The sequence below is a fragment of the Diabrotica undecimpunctata genome, chromosome 5, assembly GCF_040954645.1.
Source record: "Diabrotica undecimpunctata isolate CICGRU chromosome 5, icDiaUnde3, whole genome shotgun sequence".
Lineage (NCBI taxonomy): Eukaryota > Metazoa > Arthropoda > Insecta > Coleoptera > Chrysomelidae > Diabrotica > Diabrotica undecimpunctata.
The window spans coordinates 141,970,430-141,987,774 of record NC_092807.1 but is presented as its reverse complement, the minus strand read 5'-3'; the positions used below and the strand labels follow the sequence as shown (position 1 = coordinate 141,987,774).

At 31.6% G+C, this 17,345-nt stretch overlaps 1 protein-coding gene across 1 annotated transcript in view; it reads left to right on the top strand.

Annotated features, from left to right (window-relative positions):
* wb (wing blister) overlaps nt 1-17,345 on the top strand; it is a 600,221-nt gene that overhangs the window by 218,500 nt on the left and 364,376 nt on the right. The gene's annotated exons all lie outside the window — the stretch shown is intronic.

The following is a 17,345-nucleotide window of genomic DNA, read 5'->3' as shown; positions in this document are numbered from 1 at the left end:
TCACATCTCCTTTCTCTATTTTAAACTGAATCTCCAGAATTAAGCTTAAATGTGTTAACCAATTCATTAGTTTGTTTTAATTGGTCCAGCTACGATGATGGCAAAAAATTATATTAACAGACACATGTAGAAAAAAAGGAGGAAACATTATAGGCGAGCGGTTTACCCCTCAAAAGACGCTTAGAAACAGAATATACCGACTAAAATTCTTTTTGCATTCCTAATGCACCAAACCTTTTTTATTCGATTCTATATATTTTTCCAAGATGGAATGTATTTTTTTTTAATTTTTATAAGTGGGCCGGCAATTGTTATTAACAAATAACTTATACAAAAAAGCGATTTCACCGAATTGCTTCGGAATCAATTTTTTTAGGTGTATCTCATCAAAATAAACACTTTTTCTCTCTTGATAATTTTTCAAAAAATGCTTCCTTTTCGAGTTATTTGCATTTTTTTGTTGAAAAAATGCCTTAATTAGTGATTTTTGGGATTTTTTTTCTAAAAAACTACTAAATGAATTGCAATTCTACAAATAGCTTTATAATCTTTAAACCGTCGAGTACAAGTTAGAATATTTTGACAAGGATAATTTTTTTCTATCTTGCTAAAAACGTAAACCCAAATATTTCGAATATGCCTTTCGAGCAGTCTACCGCTAAGTGTGTACAGCGGTTGCGGCGATACAGGCGTGCGGCGCGTAGAAATATTTGTTTAAATTTAAAAAATTAATTCAATACAAATATTACGTACAATTTATTAAAAAAAAAAGATATTTCTAATTATTTTTATATAGACATATTATAATTAAAACAATTAAAATTAATTTTTTACAATGCTATAATAATCTAATTTTTCTTTTAATATACGTGGTGACTATATTATTGAATGTTTTATTACAGTGAAATACATTAAGCAATATATAATTAATTTTCATTGAAAAATATAATAAAATTAAAATATAATATTAATTATATATCGTTTTCATTGTCAATAATTTGAAAATTTTCGTCAACAGCAACAGGATTTCCATCTAATAAGCTGATTTCATTGTCTTCAATACTTCTTTAACATTTTTACAATTCTCTGGTGTACATGCACATCCTGCGCAGCATTCTAAATTATAGGAAATACAATTACAATTTTTCGTAGAACATTTTCCGGTACATGAGCAGAAATACTTTTGTAACATATCTAAACTAGTTTCGCCTTCAAAATAATTAAAATCGAAACAATTATTTTCCATTGTCCAACCATGGGTTAATGGATCAAGAGATAAAATAATATTGTTTTTTGCATGAATCCATTCATTTATTTGCCACTTTGCTCTTAAGTAATGTTGTAATAATGCTGGTTTCGAAGGTGGTAATTTTTCATTAGATGCATTTTTTTAGCGCCTACAGCACCTCAACCGCTGTACACGCTTAGCGGGATACTTTCGAAAGGCATATTCGAAATATTTGGGTCCACGTTTTTAGCGAGATAGAAACCATTTATCCTTGTCAAAATATTCTAACTTGTACTCGACGGTTTAAAGATTATAAAGCTATTTGTAAAATTGCAATTCATTTAGTAGTTTTTTGGAAAAAAAAATCCCAAAAATCACTAATTAAGGCATTTTTTCAACAAAAAAATGCAAATAACTCGAAAAGGAAGCATTTTTCGAAAAATTATCAAGAGAGAAAAAGTGTTTATTTTGATGAGATACATCCAAAAAAATTGATTCCGAAACAATTCGGTGAAATTGCTTTTTTGTATGTTATTTGTTAAGAACAATTGTCGGCCCACTTGTAAAAATTAAAAAAAAATACATTTTATCTTGGAAAAATATATAGAATCGAATAAAAAAGGTTTGGTGCATTAGAAATGCAAAAAGAATTTTAGTCAGTTGATGCTCTGCTTATAGGGGTAAACCGCTCGCCTATTAGGCATATTGTTGAAGTTCAAGACTATGAGAAATCAAACAGAGAGAGACTATAGAGAATTAGTAGGAATATTCAATTACACAATTCATATCTAATCTTGTGAAAAAATGTTAAATTAATAAATAAAGCCAAACTACGAATTTTTTTCTACTAGTTTTAGTTTATGTTATTATTTCTCAATATCAAGATTTGTAGCGTGAACATTTTAATCGTAGCGTAATATGCTAAACATGTCAAGCAAGAAACATCTTAATACGGCTTGATTTAAATAACAAAACAGAACACAACCCAAAGCACTCAAAACTGTTAATCGAACTCGAGTTAAGAAATACTTGTGAAATATAAAAGGAAGCACTTTTAGACTTCATTAGGTACATCAATATGTATTAATCTTTTACTATAAGTACGTGGTGACAATAGTATTTAGAAATGGATAAAACTGTTTTCAATACGTCAGCGCATTCGCCATTTATTAGGAAAACTATTATGAAAAATATAATAAAAAGAGATTATAACAAAATTTGCTTTTAACAAAATTAAATAGGCAACGTTATAATTTTGGTAACCAATCAATGAAACAAATAAAAAAAGCTAATGAACGTCTAGACGGAACAGGTTAAAATAATAATTATGGAAGCCAAGGTGAAAAGGTCAGACGATAATAAATAAGAAATAACTAAATGCAACTTAAAGTACGACTTCCAAAGTCGAAGTTCCATAACTTCCGACTCCTGATAAAAGAGGAGCATAAGTAACCTAATGTCCAAGCTTTAGTCTTTTGATGGATCCACAAGTCGTCAAACGATGAAACTTGCCTCAAATACGGATTTAGATGATGCTGTATAAGAGTGGTTTACTTCAAAAAGATTCCAAAGAGAACCCATTTCTGGTCTGATTTTGTATGAAAAGCAGTTCAATTCAACGAAAAACCCGGAGAGCTGTCATATTTTCAAGCAAGCACAGGCTGTTTTAAACGATTTAAGTCGACTGGTTTCTTGCTTTTACCAATGACAAGCATGGAAAATCAGTTGCTGCTAGTCGCATTAGCACAAGCTAAGACAGTGATATGATTATTGCTGATTTTAGGTGCAACTGCTACTGATTCACGACTTGATGTAAGAGTTTTTCGTGGCCAAGCTTTTTCATTAAGCCCAGTTTCGTCTGCCTTAAATTAAGGAAGTTACTAAAGGAAGAAACTTACGTCCACCAAAACGTTTACAATGCATTGAATCGTTTCAAGAACAAAATTTGATTGAAATATGGTTCATATTTCTTTCCTAGATGGCGCCGTTAGTTCTAAGAAAGTAGTAACTCGCCAAATAAAATTAAGTTTGTTAATTTGCTGCAAAATAAATTTAAAAATCATTATCAGAAAGACTTTTGGATCTAATAAATGTCTCACCTTTTTTTTTAATTTTTAAAAAAAATATTTAAAAAAAAATTTGAATTTTGATAAATTATAAAAACATTAAACTAGCAAACCAATAGGAAGTACAAATAACCGTTAATGACATGAATGTCAACTTCGAGAGAAAATTCTCAATTCAAGCCAATTATACGGAATCCGAAAGACAGTCATCCTTTAAATATTGGCAACCCACACTTCTTAAAAAAAGGTGGTTTTATTCAGAGTCCAACAGAAGTTTTATTAAAACTATTAATAGGCTAAGGTCAAATCATGCTCTAACACCTTCAAGAATGTACAAAATGAATCTAGCAGACACTCCAAACTGTACTTGTGGTAAATATGGAGATTTAACACATATCCTATTAGAATGTGTAAACCAACAAGGAAATATTACATGTTTTTATGAAAACTTACGAAAACTAAATGTCTGTTTCCCATTTCACATAAATGAATTAATTTTCTCTGGAAACGTAGGAATCTTTAATTGTATTTATCAGTTAATAAAAAATTGTAAATATAAACTTTAAACAATATAATGTACTAACCATAGGATTAAGATGAAACTTGTAAGCAAATTTGCGAACACACCAATCATGTAATAAACCTTTTAATACGAAAAAATGAAAAAAAAATCTTTTGTTTAAATTATTATCACTTTTGCTAATAAACACTATTTCTAAAAAGGTCCTTTTGAATGTAATACCTTCATTATACAAAATTTTAATGTTTTCAAAATCCATTATATTTATGATCTTTGTCAATTACATGCTGTGCCAAACCACAAGATGGTATATTTATTCTACAATCACTCTTGTGGGAAATAATACGATTTGATAGATTTTTGACGGTTTCACCAACATACACAGCTTTACACTGAGTACAATGAATTCTATATACTGCATTTATTTTATCTAATTTATTTATAGATGTGTGCGTATACATGTATGTATTTTACACCAAATCTGTACGGATCATACACCCCGTGCGATAATGACATAGCTGCTGCCCTATGTCATGCACTCAGTTGATCTGCAGATACTTTTTAGTTAAACCTTATTCGTACCTGTCCTGCATATCTACAGAAACGTACCCGGCTAAGATATAAATAATGAGCAACGCAGTTGAAGAGATCGTAAGTTATATAAATTAAATATTTATGAAAAGTTGTGGTAGAAAGAAGGAAAGATAAATTTAAATCAAAGACAAAAGAAAGAAAAGTTATGAAAATAAATTAAAATTATTAAGGCATATACTTAGAATAATTGTTGACAGGTCATAAGTTCGTAAAAAACCTCTTATACCATTCTCAGAAAAATATTGTGGCAAGACTATGATAAAAAATTTTTTAATCCCTTCTACAAACTGCAAAATATTATACTGTAAGACTCTAAATGCTGACACAATGGTAAATAATGAAAATATGTCGAGACTTCTTCGTACAACTTCTTTCCTAGTGTGATATCACCTATTTAAAAAAAAGTGTATAAAATCTCCGACGTAATATTCAGACTGAGCAGCACACGGTTTTACCAAAAATTACAACTAGATACTTGATGCGACATCGTATGTATGAGAGTCATTTGCTCATAGCATGATATGATATAATGTTCATATTTAAATCAATGAGGATGAGAGGAATGTCTGAGCTGACTAGTTTCTTCAAAAGAACCGTTACCTACTCCAGTTCCTAGTTCCTTGCAGTTTTGTTTTCTTTCCATTGGAAACCTAGTTTTATATCGATTGATTCGTGTCTGTGATGTACTGTCCATAGAGGCGATGTAAGTACGCCTCTGGTAAACCTTTTATAATAAGTCTAAATTTATATTAAAAAAAGGTGTCGACCAACTGCTGAGAGATTGTGCAACCACATAAAATATTTTTGTGATTATTTAATTAAAAAGACATTTCTAACTGCGATAAGATGTGGATACGGCCCATAAATTTATTAATTTAGTAAATTGATACAGCATGTCGATGTAAAAATATAAGAATTCAAGTTGAAAGGAGTTCTGAAGACTATTGATTTTGTATTAAAGATTTATGGTTTCCTTAAGCGAATTTTAACGGGAAATATAAAATGTAATGTGATTCCTAGTAATTAGGAAAAAAACAGACAATAGTTGTTATTGAAACAATATTAAGTGAGTACGTATTTGTTTTATTAAAATAATATTTATTCTTTGTTCTTTGTATATTTTCTGCTGATGCTCTAGTCACTTCAAAAAATCTGTGATAAGAATAACCTCACTTTTAAATATTTATGTTGGAACCTCTGACAAAATATTTTGGATAATCTGCCAAAAAGAAAGTAATTGTATTAAAAGATTTTGTGAAAGTGCTGAAGCAGACCGATTTTTATCCCAAAGGATTCATCTTTTAACGATATAAACATCTGCCATGTTTTAACTCTATCCCTTCCAGTACCACCAACCCTTAATTTTATATAAGAAATACAACATCCTTGGCACATCTTTAGATATGTATTTTGTTATAGAATTCAGGCATCCATGATTTTTCTTTTCCATTCATACTCCACATGTTTTACTAGTGTTGACAATTTTTTCCATAGCATAACTATTCTATCGCAGATGTTGAAATTGTATCAATATATTTTGAAAATGTAAAGTGAGCAAGAAAAACAGCGAAATTATTTCTTCTAATTTCATCAAGGTAAGCAACTTATTGCAATTGCAACAATGAATATCACTTGAACTTATATATTGGCTTCGTTGATTATGAAAAGGCATTCGACTCCATAGAACTTTGGGCAATAGAGAGAGCTATGAACAACTGCAGGATAGACTCCCGATACAGAATGCTCATACACAATATTTATAAGAAAGCTACAATGAAAATACAAATTGATGCGAAAACCAAAGCTATACCAACCAACAGAGGAGTTCGCCAGGGAGATGTTATCTCACCAAAGCTATTCACACTTGGACTTGAAGACGTGTTCAAAGACATTAACTGGGCAGATAAGGGAGTAAATGTTAATGGAAGAAAACTGAGTCATTTAAGATACGCTGATGACATTGTAACATTCGTTACAAGTTTCAAAGAACTACAGACCATGATAACGCAACTATTTCAAGCTTCGGAAAAGTTGGTCTTAAGATGAACTTGGAAAAAAAAATAATGACACATTACACCAAACATTCCAGAAATAACATTGAACGACATAAATTTAGAAACAGTAAGCGAATACATCTACCTGGGACAGATAATGAAAATTAACAAAGAAAACCAAACTGCCGAAATTGCCAGAAGAATAAGGTCAGTGTGGGCAGGATTTGGAAAACTGAGTTGGATCTTGAAAAGCACTAAAATAGAACAGTATTTGAAAACCAGAATTTACGATCAGTGTATCCTCCCTATACTCACGTATGGTTCACAGACGTGGACACTCACCAAGTCCAATATGGATAAAATAGTAAAAGCACAAAGAGCGATGGAAAGATCAATGCTCGGAGTGAGACTTATAGACAAAAAAACAAACAAATCGATTAGAAGCAAAACGAAAGTAAAAGACGCAGGAGAACATGCTGCCAAATTAAAATGGAGCTACGCAGGACACAATGCCCGACTGAAGGATAGGAGAGGGAACCACGAAATACAACAGTGGAGGCCATAGTTAGGAAAGAGAAGCAGAGGAAGACCACAAGTGAGATGGGCTGATGATATTAAGAAAATCGGAGGACACAACTGGTAGCAAGTGGCGCAAAATAGAAGACACTGGATTGATTTGGTGGTGGCCTATGTCCAAAGTTGGATTACTGAAGGCTGAAGAAGAAGCATCTTATTACTCAACCGCATTAAAACTTCATGACACAAGATCAGTAACTGATAAAAAAAAGGTGGGAAAAACACATTCTGACTGAAGTGGCACAAGTACCAGTTTTAGGTCATGTTAATTTGAAACCTACTTCAAGTACTAAAAAAAATACCTGAACAATCTGATTTTTCGCTGTATATAAGCTGTTTGTTAAGATAATCACATTGCGACTAACAAACGAACTGGATAGTTCTCAGCCTCGGGAGCAGGCAGGATTTAGAAGAGGTTATAGCACCATAGACTATATACACAAGTAAAAACACTAATTGAAAAATCAAACGAATACAATGTAACACACTGGATAGCTATGATAGATTACGAGAAGGCATTTGACTCCATAGAAATTAGGCCATTCTTAACGCCATAATTAACAATAGCATTATAGCACATAGCACTTAGAAACGGCAAGAGAAATGGTACAGGAATTCGTTGTAGCTACAGAAAATATAGGTTTAAATATAACCATCTCGAAAACAAAAATAATGACAAATTTAGTACCCAACCAGAACATCAGTATTGGTGAGCAAGAAGTAGTACTTGTATGAATTTACAGTGGTGATGTACTTGATGTAGAACTGATGATTTACAGTGGTGTTGCGAATGAAAACAGATCAGAGTGAAAGACCTAGTCGCCCTGTTAATACACAGAAAATTTTTACACCAAGTACAAAAATGTAAATATACCTCTGAAAGAATAGTAAGTGTAAAACTGGATGTCAAACCTCTGAATGTGATAGCAATCTATGTACCAGAGAACAACACAAATATCACCACAAGGGAAAACTTCTACGAACACCTTCAGACTGTAATAAACGAGACATTAAATAATGAATATATAATCATTATGGGTGATTTTAACGCCCTTGTTGGCAATAACATAGTTCGAGGAATAAAACAGTGATATAATTAAAATATCAGACATGAAAACGGAGACTATCCAATGGTTGTACGTGCAAGTCTGTAGCTTGAAAAATATAGAACTTATTACAATTATTGATTACAAGTAAAAAACATATCCCTTTTTCAAACGTCTATTTTGTAAATAATTTCGATGAAAACACAATATGCATTTAACTTTAGTTTAGAGCAAGTTTAATAGTTTAAATATTTATCCTCAGGGATAAACTAATTAAATAACTTTTTATTTTGTTAATAAAATTTATAAATTAGTGCAAAAAAACTGCTTTTTTTGCAAATATCTTTATATCAAGAATAAAGATATTCTTGATATAAAAAAATGATATAAATATTGTTAATGTAAAATATAAGGGAAAAAACTTATAGACAAAAAATCAAATTGTGACCATAAATTATTGTTTAAAAAAATCGCAAGGTAAAAATACAAGTACTTTTTCATCTATTCGTCATCTAGTAACCCCCACCTATGTTTTAAAAGCTTCAGATATCTGCGAAAAATTTTTCGACCATTTTTTAACCAGACTGCGCAAATGATGGAGTGACAACCTTCCATATAGGTATTAATCCGCCAAAGAACAATCAGAAATAGAGGAAGAAGAAGAAAAAGACTGCTGTTTCTTACAGCAGTTTTCTTCAGTAGACAGCAGTAAGATAGTAGCAGCAAAGATGGAATGCCTGGGAAGATGCTGCAGAGTAACAAGAATGGATAGGAGAAGTAATGACGAAATAAAGTAAAGAACATTAATAGAAACAGACGTACTAGCATATATAGAACAAAAAAGACTAAAGTGGTATGGACATGTAAGAAGAACTAGCGACAGCAGATGGATAAAGAGAATAACTGAATGGAGCCTCATAGGAAGGAGGAAAAGAGGACGACCCCAAAAATCCTGGAGGAACGAAGTAGACGACGCCATGAGTATGAGAGGCCTAAACGATGGAGAATGGTACAACAGAGAGAGATGGAAACGGTTAAGCGAGGGAATGCATTGAATACTGTAGAATTCCTGAATATATATAAGAAGAAGAAGAAGAACTCAAGGGAAAAATCGGTCTTGGGTGGGCAGCATATGGAAAACTAAGAGAAACTTTTAAAAGTAAGCTGTCCACATGCCTAAAGAGAAAAATATTTGATCAATGCGTCCTCCCAGTGTTGACATACGGAAGAGAAACATTTACTCTAACAAAAGTCGCGGCTACCAAACTAAGAGTCACATAGAGAAGAATATATATATATATATATATATATATATATATATATATATATATATATATATATATATATATATATATTCTTTATCTCTGATGAATTACTTTAAACTACAAATTGCCTGAAAATATTAAGTATTAATATTTAAAATTCATTTTATTGTTAACTTCAAACTATAAATAATTTTGTGATAAATAAAAATAAATTATCGTTAATTTAAAAAGTTTAAATGACCTCTTGATATTCAAATCTGATAGAATCTAACTGTAGTATTTAACCCTACAATTTTCAAGATACCGCAAAGCTATCTCCTAATTAAATTTTCTTTTTCACAGCGTTATTTTTATTTATTCTAAGCCATGGTATTATTATTTCTAATACTACTTAAAGGTGGACATTTAAAAACGAAGAATGCACCATTATTACTCCACCCAAAGGTAGCTCGGTGGACAAAATTCCCATGAAGGTAACGTTTGGTAAATATTTCTTTTACGAGCCGTCTCAGATGCATACCATAAAACTAATAGGCTATAAGTGTTACTCAAATATTTTTTATTCAGATGGCTTATACAGGGTGAAGTTTGATATATGAAAGGTCCGATGAAACCTAATTAAATTAATACATATAAATGTTAGTTTTGAATAAAATATAATTACTTTTATTTAATGTATACATATATAATTTTTGGAATTTGTTTACTTCCATTCTATCTGCATTTTTTCTTTATTGTCTTTCTTTTTACGTCATTCTTATTTCAGACTATCTGACATTTTTACGACGTAAACCGTGGATGTATTTAAATCCTACACCACATTAAAAAAAAATCTAGTATTATTGTTATTGTAAAGTTAAAAATAAATACGCGTTTTTTTTATTTACATCTTTATTTACAGCGAATAATTTATTTGTTTATTAGTTTATTTGAATCTAACTGAATCTCATATTCTTCCTGATGTTCGAGGAGAAAAGTTTTCTTCGATCCAACTTATGCATCAATGAAATCTGAAAATGTGGACTGTTTATCCAGTTTAAATAATTTTGTTCCTTTTTATGTTAATCAGTGTGAATTAAATTACCGATTTATTTTCGAGTTTATTAGTTTTGGTTTCATAATTAATTTTTCATAAGTTGATTTTTGTGAGTGGAAGAGAGCATCTTTCTGTGCAATATGAGTGGAAAGCGGAAGAGAGTAATTGTATCTTTAGAAACAAAAGTGAATGTGGTAGTGGATTGGCCCGGAAGACTATGAAGAAAGGAGACCATGAACAAACTTCTGAGGCCTTGTTCTTGTGATTTTCACAAAAGAGAGGTTTGGGCAGCCCGATTGAAGAAGCTTGTTGAAGGAGGCCAAGGCCCGATTTGGGCTGTAGTGCCATTGGATGGATGGATGGGCAGCCCGATTAGTGATCCAATACTTCAAGTAAAAGCTATTGACTTCCAGAAGAGGTTTATGGATGGAGGAGAAAACTTTTGTACTAGTGAAGAATGGATTGACTTATGGAAGAAGACACATGAGATCCGACAATTGAATATTTGCAATGAAAAACTTTCTGCTGACTCAACTGAAATTGGAACATTTAAAATTACAAGACATTATCCTTAAAGATGGACTAACTTCAGACCAAATATTTAACTGTGATGTGACAGGCCTTAACTTTAAAATGCTTCCATCGAAAACACTAGCTGCTAAAAATAAGGGAACTGCATCAGGTTACAAAAAAAGCAAAGAGGGAGTCACAACCATGATTTGCAACAATGCTTCTGGTTCATTAAAATTAAAACCTAAAAAAAATGAATGGACTGTAACACTTTTAAGGACTGGTTTTTTAATGCCTTCATGCCAGTCACTGATGCCTACCTAATAAACAAAAATCTGCCCCGGAAAGCTTTGTTGTTGTTGGACAACGCACGATCCCACCCAGATGCGAGTGAATTGATTAGTGGTGACTTAGGAGCTGTGTTCCTTCCATCTAATGTGACGTCTCTCATCCAACCTCTAGACCAAGGCGTTATAGAAGCAATGAAGAAGAATTATCGGCGGAAGCTTTTTCAGGTACTGCTAACTAGCTGGATAAAGGGCTGACTGTAATTGAGGCATTGAAGAAGATCACGGTTAAAGATGTTTGCTATTGGATTGCATCTGCTTGGGATGACGTAAAAGTGTCCACTGTTCAGAAGTCGTGGAAAAAATTATTTAAGATAGACAACAAAACACAAGACGTTTAAAATGAAACTGTAAAGTTGATTTTGTAGCCAACCTAGCCAATCAATTATCAGTGGAACAAACAATCGGAAACCAAGACATCATCGATTGGATGAATCTAGATGTAGAAATGGAACTGACAGATGATGCAATTGGCAATCTACTTCTAAACGTCACTCATGAAGAAGAAGAAGATACAGATGAGATAATTCAAAAGATTTCTCATTCCGATGGATTGATGTCCCTTGAAATAGCTCTCGCATATATCGAGCAACAAGAAGAATCAAAACCATTAAACGTCCTCCATTTTCGACGTTGGCGCATCATCGCCGCCTCAAAAAGAGCAATGAAGTTGAAACAAAAATCAATCAAAGACTTTTTTAAACATTTATAACATTTGTAACATTTATCTTTTATACTACTTTAATATTAGTTTTTAGTTATTAAAATAAATACATTAATCATTATTTACGTAGGTACACATTTTTCTATCAGTATAACCAATCTCAGTGTTAACCGAGTTTTTTCGGAATCCGAGGTAGTCACGATCCCAATTACCTCGCACAATCGCGAGTCTACTGTATATACTATATATTACTATATATTATATAATATTACATACTATTTCTATTCTATTCTATAATGAATGATATAGGTACTTCATTATATAGTATTATTCTTTATTCTTTTGGATTTAAGATATTTGTGCGTTTGGTGAGTAGGTTTAGTTTGTACTACTCATGCTACAAAAAAAATAAAAGAAACAATGAACATATATTATGTCTTATTACAACAATAAAATATATGTAATGATTAATATTTAAAAGCAATAAAATATTTCTTAATTAGATGACTTTAGTAAAGACCATCTGACCAGACAATTAAAATATTGCCACTAAATAAATTGGCCACATTAAATAGTTACTTGGGATAAATGCATCTAGTATATATTTGTCAAACAAACTTAAATAAATCTTTACTGGTATTGCAGAATTAATATTAGAGATAAACAGCTTCAAGCTAATTACATTCAGGAAACATTATAATTAGTAGTAAATTTGCTTCCGTGGTCCATTCCTCATCGATTTAGTTGGTTAATTACAGTTTGATATGATTTGACATTATGTTTTAATAATCTTTTTATTAATTATTTTTGATTGGGGAGAAAACAAGTTTTAAAAATGGTTTTATTAATAATGGTCTCTTCTTATTTCCACTTCCTTTTTGTATTTTTTTTATTTTTATTTAATAATTCCTATATTATTATGTATATGTGCATGCATAAGTTTGTGTATGTGCGCATATGTATATAGTATCCCTATATTTAATATTGTAGCAAACAGTATTTATTATACCATGTGGTCCATATGTATGAAATAAATTCATTTTTAGCGTTATTATGTACTTTTAAAAAAAAACCTGAAAAGGTTGATTTTTATTCTTTAATTGACAATTTACAGTATGAAAATAATATACCTCTCCAGCACCCCCTTTGAATTATGAGCACCCCTTCGAAAATTTTAAATAACAAAGGTGGTTGTATGGCACCTTGTTAGAAAGGAATTTTAGTCCTCTGTTTAGCAATATGAAGTTTTTTAAGTTTGGTGCAATCATAACTGAGAAAATTGATTTTTAAGATGTAAGATAATGTCTCTATCACAAAACTTTAGGTTGAATGAAGATAATAATGTCACATAATATTTAGAATGTAAATTTTTCAATGTAATTTTCAATTAAATTAAATGTTCAAAATGACCACCATTTACTTCTTGACAATGGCCGAGGAGATTTTGGAATTCTCGCACAATATTTGGTACGACTTCGGGGGTTATTTTGTTAATTTCTTCCGTTATCCTAACTTTTAAATCAGCAATACTGTTTTATCTATTAAAATATACTTTAGATTTTATATAACCCCATAAGAATTAATCGAAAGGAGTCAAATCGGAGGATTTAGCTGGCCATTCGATCGTTCCACGTCTTCCAATCCACATATTGGGAAAAACCTCGTTTAAATAATTTATAACTATACGTGCAAAATGCAGTGGAGCTCCATCTTGTTGGTAGTAAATAAATCGATCTATCTCATTTGGATGATTAACATCAGAAAAAAGTCTTGATAATGTAGACACTAAAAAGTTAATCAAAAAAACTAGATAAACCGCACCATCAACTGTGCCCTCAAAAAAATAAGCACCAATCATTTTATTGTTAATGATACCAGCCAAACGTTAACTTTTTTAGGATATTGCCTGTGAGTCTCACATGCCCAGTGATGATTTTCTCTGTTCCAATATCTACAGTTCTGTGTATTAACTGTTCCTTTTAAATGAAACGTCGCTTCATCAGAAAAAACTATTTTGTTTATGAATCATCATTTCACAGAATTCTTGCCTTCTATCAGGATCATCTGCATTTTTACATTATTGACGGCGGCAAGTCCTTGAGTTGTCTTATGCGGATTTTCCTCAATCTCTAGAAGTACATCTAACTTTTTTTCATCAGTAAATTTAACATATCTACCTGGTTTTTCAATATTTTTTTCATCTCCAGTATAACGAAACTTCTTTTCAATTTTGGTAACTATAGACTTCAAAACTTGTTGACCAGGGTATTTATTATTAAACGTTTCATGAACCTCCTTTTTGAGTTCTTGTTTTATTACCATACCCAATCATAATTAAAATGTCTATTCTTTGAGTCTCGGACAAATGATCCATAATTAAATTTAATACGCGCACAAATATTATACTGACGTTTATTAATAACTTTAAATACCTAAATGGCAGCAGCCTACTAGATTCATCTTCTTCTTAAAGTGCCTATCCGTTCCGGATGTTGGCGATCATCACGGCTATCTTTACTTTGTTTATTGCAGCGCGGAACAGTTCAGTGGTAGTCGTGTTAGACCACTTTCGTCAATTTTGAAGCCAGAAAATGCGTCTTCTTCCCGGTTTTACCATTTACCTTCCCTTGGAGAATCAGCCGGAGAAGGCCGTAATGTTTTTGATTTCTCATTTCACTAGATTCATATCAATTGTATATTTGGCTTTTTGACTAATATTTTATTATCTTCAAAGTTTTTTTGGATGACGGAAAAAATTAACAAAATAACTCCTGAGGTTAATAAGACCCATGAACTGAAGAGAAAAATTGGTCTAGGGTGGGCAGCATACCGAAAACTGAGAGAAACTTTTAAAAGTGACAGAACACATAGCTAGAATGACGGATGTGCGATGAACAAACACGTCATTGGAATGAAGACCAAGAGAAGATAAGGGAAGCGTCGGTCGACTATCTACAAAACAAAACAAAAACTGGATGAGAGTGGCTTAAGATAGACGGGTTTAAAAACACAAGAAAGAGGCCTACGTTCAGCAGCGGACTTTTGAGGCTGGATGATGCAATGGACGCAATAGATTTAGATGCAAAAGTTGGTAACGGTACTGTAGAGGGAGTAACTGGTGTGTACGGTCTGGGTGATAGAAATAAACTAGGTGAAATATTAATTCAATTTTGCTGTAACGAATATCTCGTCATTTAGAACACCTTCTTTAAACTACATTCTAGAAGACTCTACATTTATAAATCTCCACAAGAACAACAGCTAAACTTTTGTTGCCATACCAAAGAAAACAATTTCCAAAGTTTGGGAACACCACAGACTAATCAGTTTAATGAGTTATGCCCTTAAGGCATTTCTGCGGGTAATCCATTCGAGGATGTACTAAAAATGCGAGAATATAAGTGGGATTACACAGTTCGGAAACATTAAAGTATTTGGCACCACAAAAGCGTTACTTTCTTTAAAGTTACTTCTACAAAAGTGCTATGCTATGCTATTTTTATATGCTTCATTGACCATTCAAAAACCTTTGATAATATTAGTCACCAGCCACTTTTAGAACGATTACAGAAAACCAGTATTGATAATGTGAGATATGAGAATCAAAAGAAGAACAGTATTGCAGCCAGTCAGCCGAAATTTGCAATAATAACTATATTTTAACGGAAGCTTCTATTTAGTTCAATATTTATGTTGGAAACATGTTTCAACTAGCTTTAGAAAATTTTGAACAAAATTAATGAATACGGTGAACAGTTAGGTCGTATCAGTAAGCATATAATTGAACACGTCATGAGGTTAACTACTTATCTTAAGCTACATTAAATGAAAAATGTAATTGTGATGAATTACATACTAAAAGGTGGGATTAACCATGCCAAAACAATATTTTGAAAATCAAGAATCTTTTTCTCTATAGACATTAACCACTAAGTATAGAATTTTGACGTGACAACGTCTTAAATTAGGTTGTGGCTCGGAGTCACTCATGAAAAAGTGTAACGCCCGCTCACGTCTGTTACGATGAGTCACCGAACGAGAGAGAGGCCCGCCGGACCGGCGAATGCCTTGCGTCTCTCTCCCACTCAAACATGATCGGTCCGCTGGTGCGATGCTATTTCTCCTATCATCGTCCTATCCTCAACAAAATCACTCAAATAGAAATTAGTTAAGTTTAAGTTTACATGTACAATGTTTTAGTAAACAAAATATATTTCTATAGTTAAAATTTGTGCAATTCTTATTTTCATTCAATTCCTTGTTCCTATTGTGCAATTTAATAATATTCATATCAATAAATATTCTACCGAGAAAAAGACGTTGTCACGTAAAATCTTCGCCCGTAAAACCGACTTTACAGGCAACCGATTTTTTTATATAAAAATGATTGCACGTTAATAAAGATTTACGACGTCAGAACCCCACAGCATTGCCAAAACATCAGAATAGTTAGTAAGTGAGGAATCTTTAAAATGTCAACTATTTGTCAAACTGTTATATTAACAGCAAATACACTTAGCTTTAAGACTACTGTAACACACTAAAATACATAAGAAAACATTTTAATACAAAATTATATATTCTAAATTCTAAACTTACCTCTTTTAGAGCAGTAATAGTAAAAACGTCCCGCCATTATTTCTTGTTCAAAATAATCTATCTTATATGAAAGCTTATCAGCTTTCTACAGACTATTTATTTGTTTTGGCATAGCATAATCACAATACATAACAGTAATTAGTTTTTAAAGCTATTAACCTAAATTTAATATGTATTTATAAATAGAATCTATTAATATATAATATATTATGATCAAATTGCCTAAGGAATCAAAACATAAACAAAATTCTTACTCTAAAATAGCGGCAACACTTTAAACAATTTTGCCATACACTGAACTGTCATTAAAATTTGAAGTATTCCCATATCAGTTGCGTACAATTGTCTAATATATTTAATTAAAATTATTATTTTGGGGAATATTAGATTTAAAGAGTTATTTCAAAAAATTTATATTATTAATAATAACAAATGTTTTTGGTTATTTAATCAATATAATTCTAAAATCCCCAATATAATGATGATTACATTTTTCTGATTATTATACTATGTTGACGCCCATGAAAGATCAAGCAGTTCCGTACGGGTTTCGTATTATTAGCTATGTTAGGGAAATTTGAACTCTAAGGTTGACGTTCTGGAAATTTTAAATATAAGTCACTTTATATAAATTGTGTGTGTGCAACGTTTTTACTTTGAAAAATGGTATACTAGAATAAGTGTGCTCAAATGTTATATCTTGCCTATTGTGTTGTATGGAGTCGAATAGGAATAGTGGATAGGATCGAAGTCTTTGAGTTGTCGACCACTGACCTCAGAAATAATGAAGTTTTGAGTCGTAGAAAGACAATTGTTGATACCAAAACATACTTAAAAAATAAGCGAAAACGAGACCTGGTAAAAAACAAGCTAAAAAATTCAAATGTAGACGAAAATTAT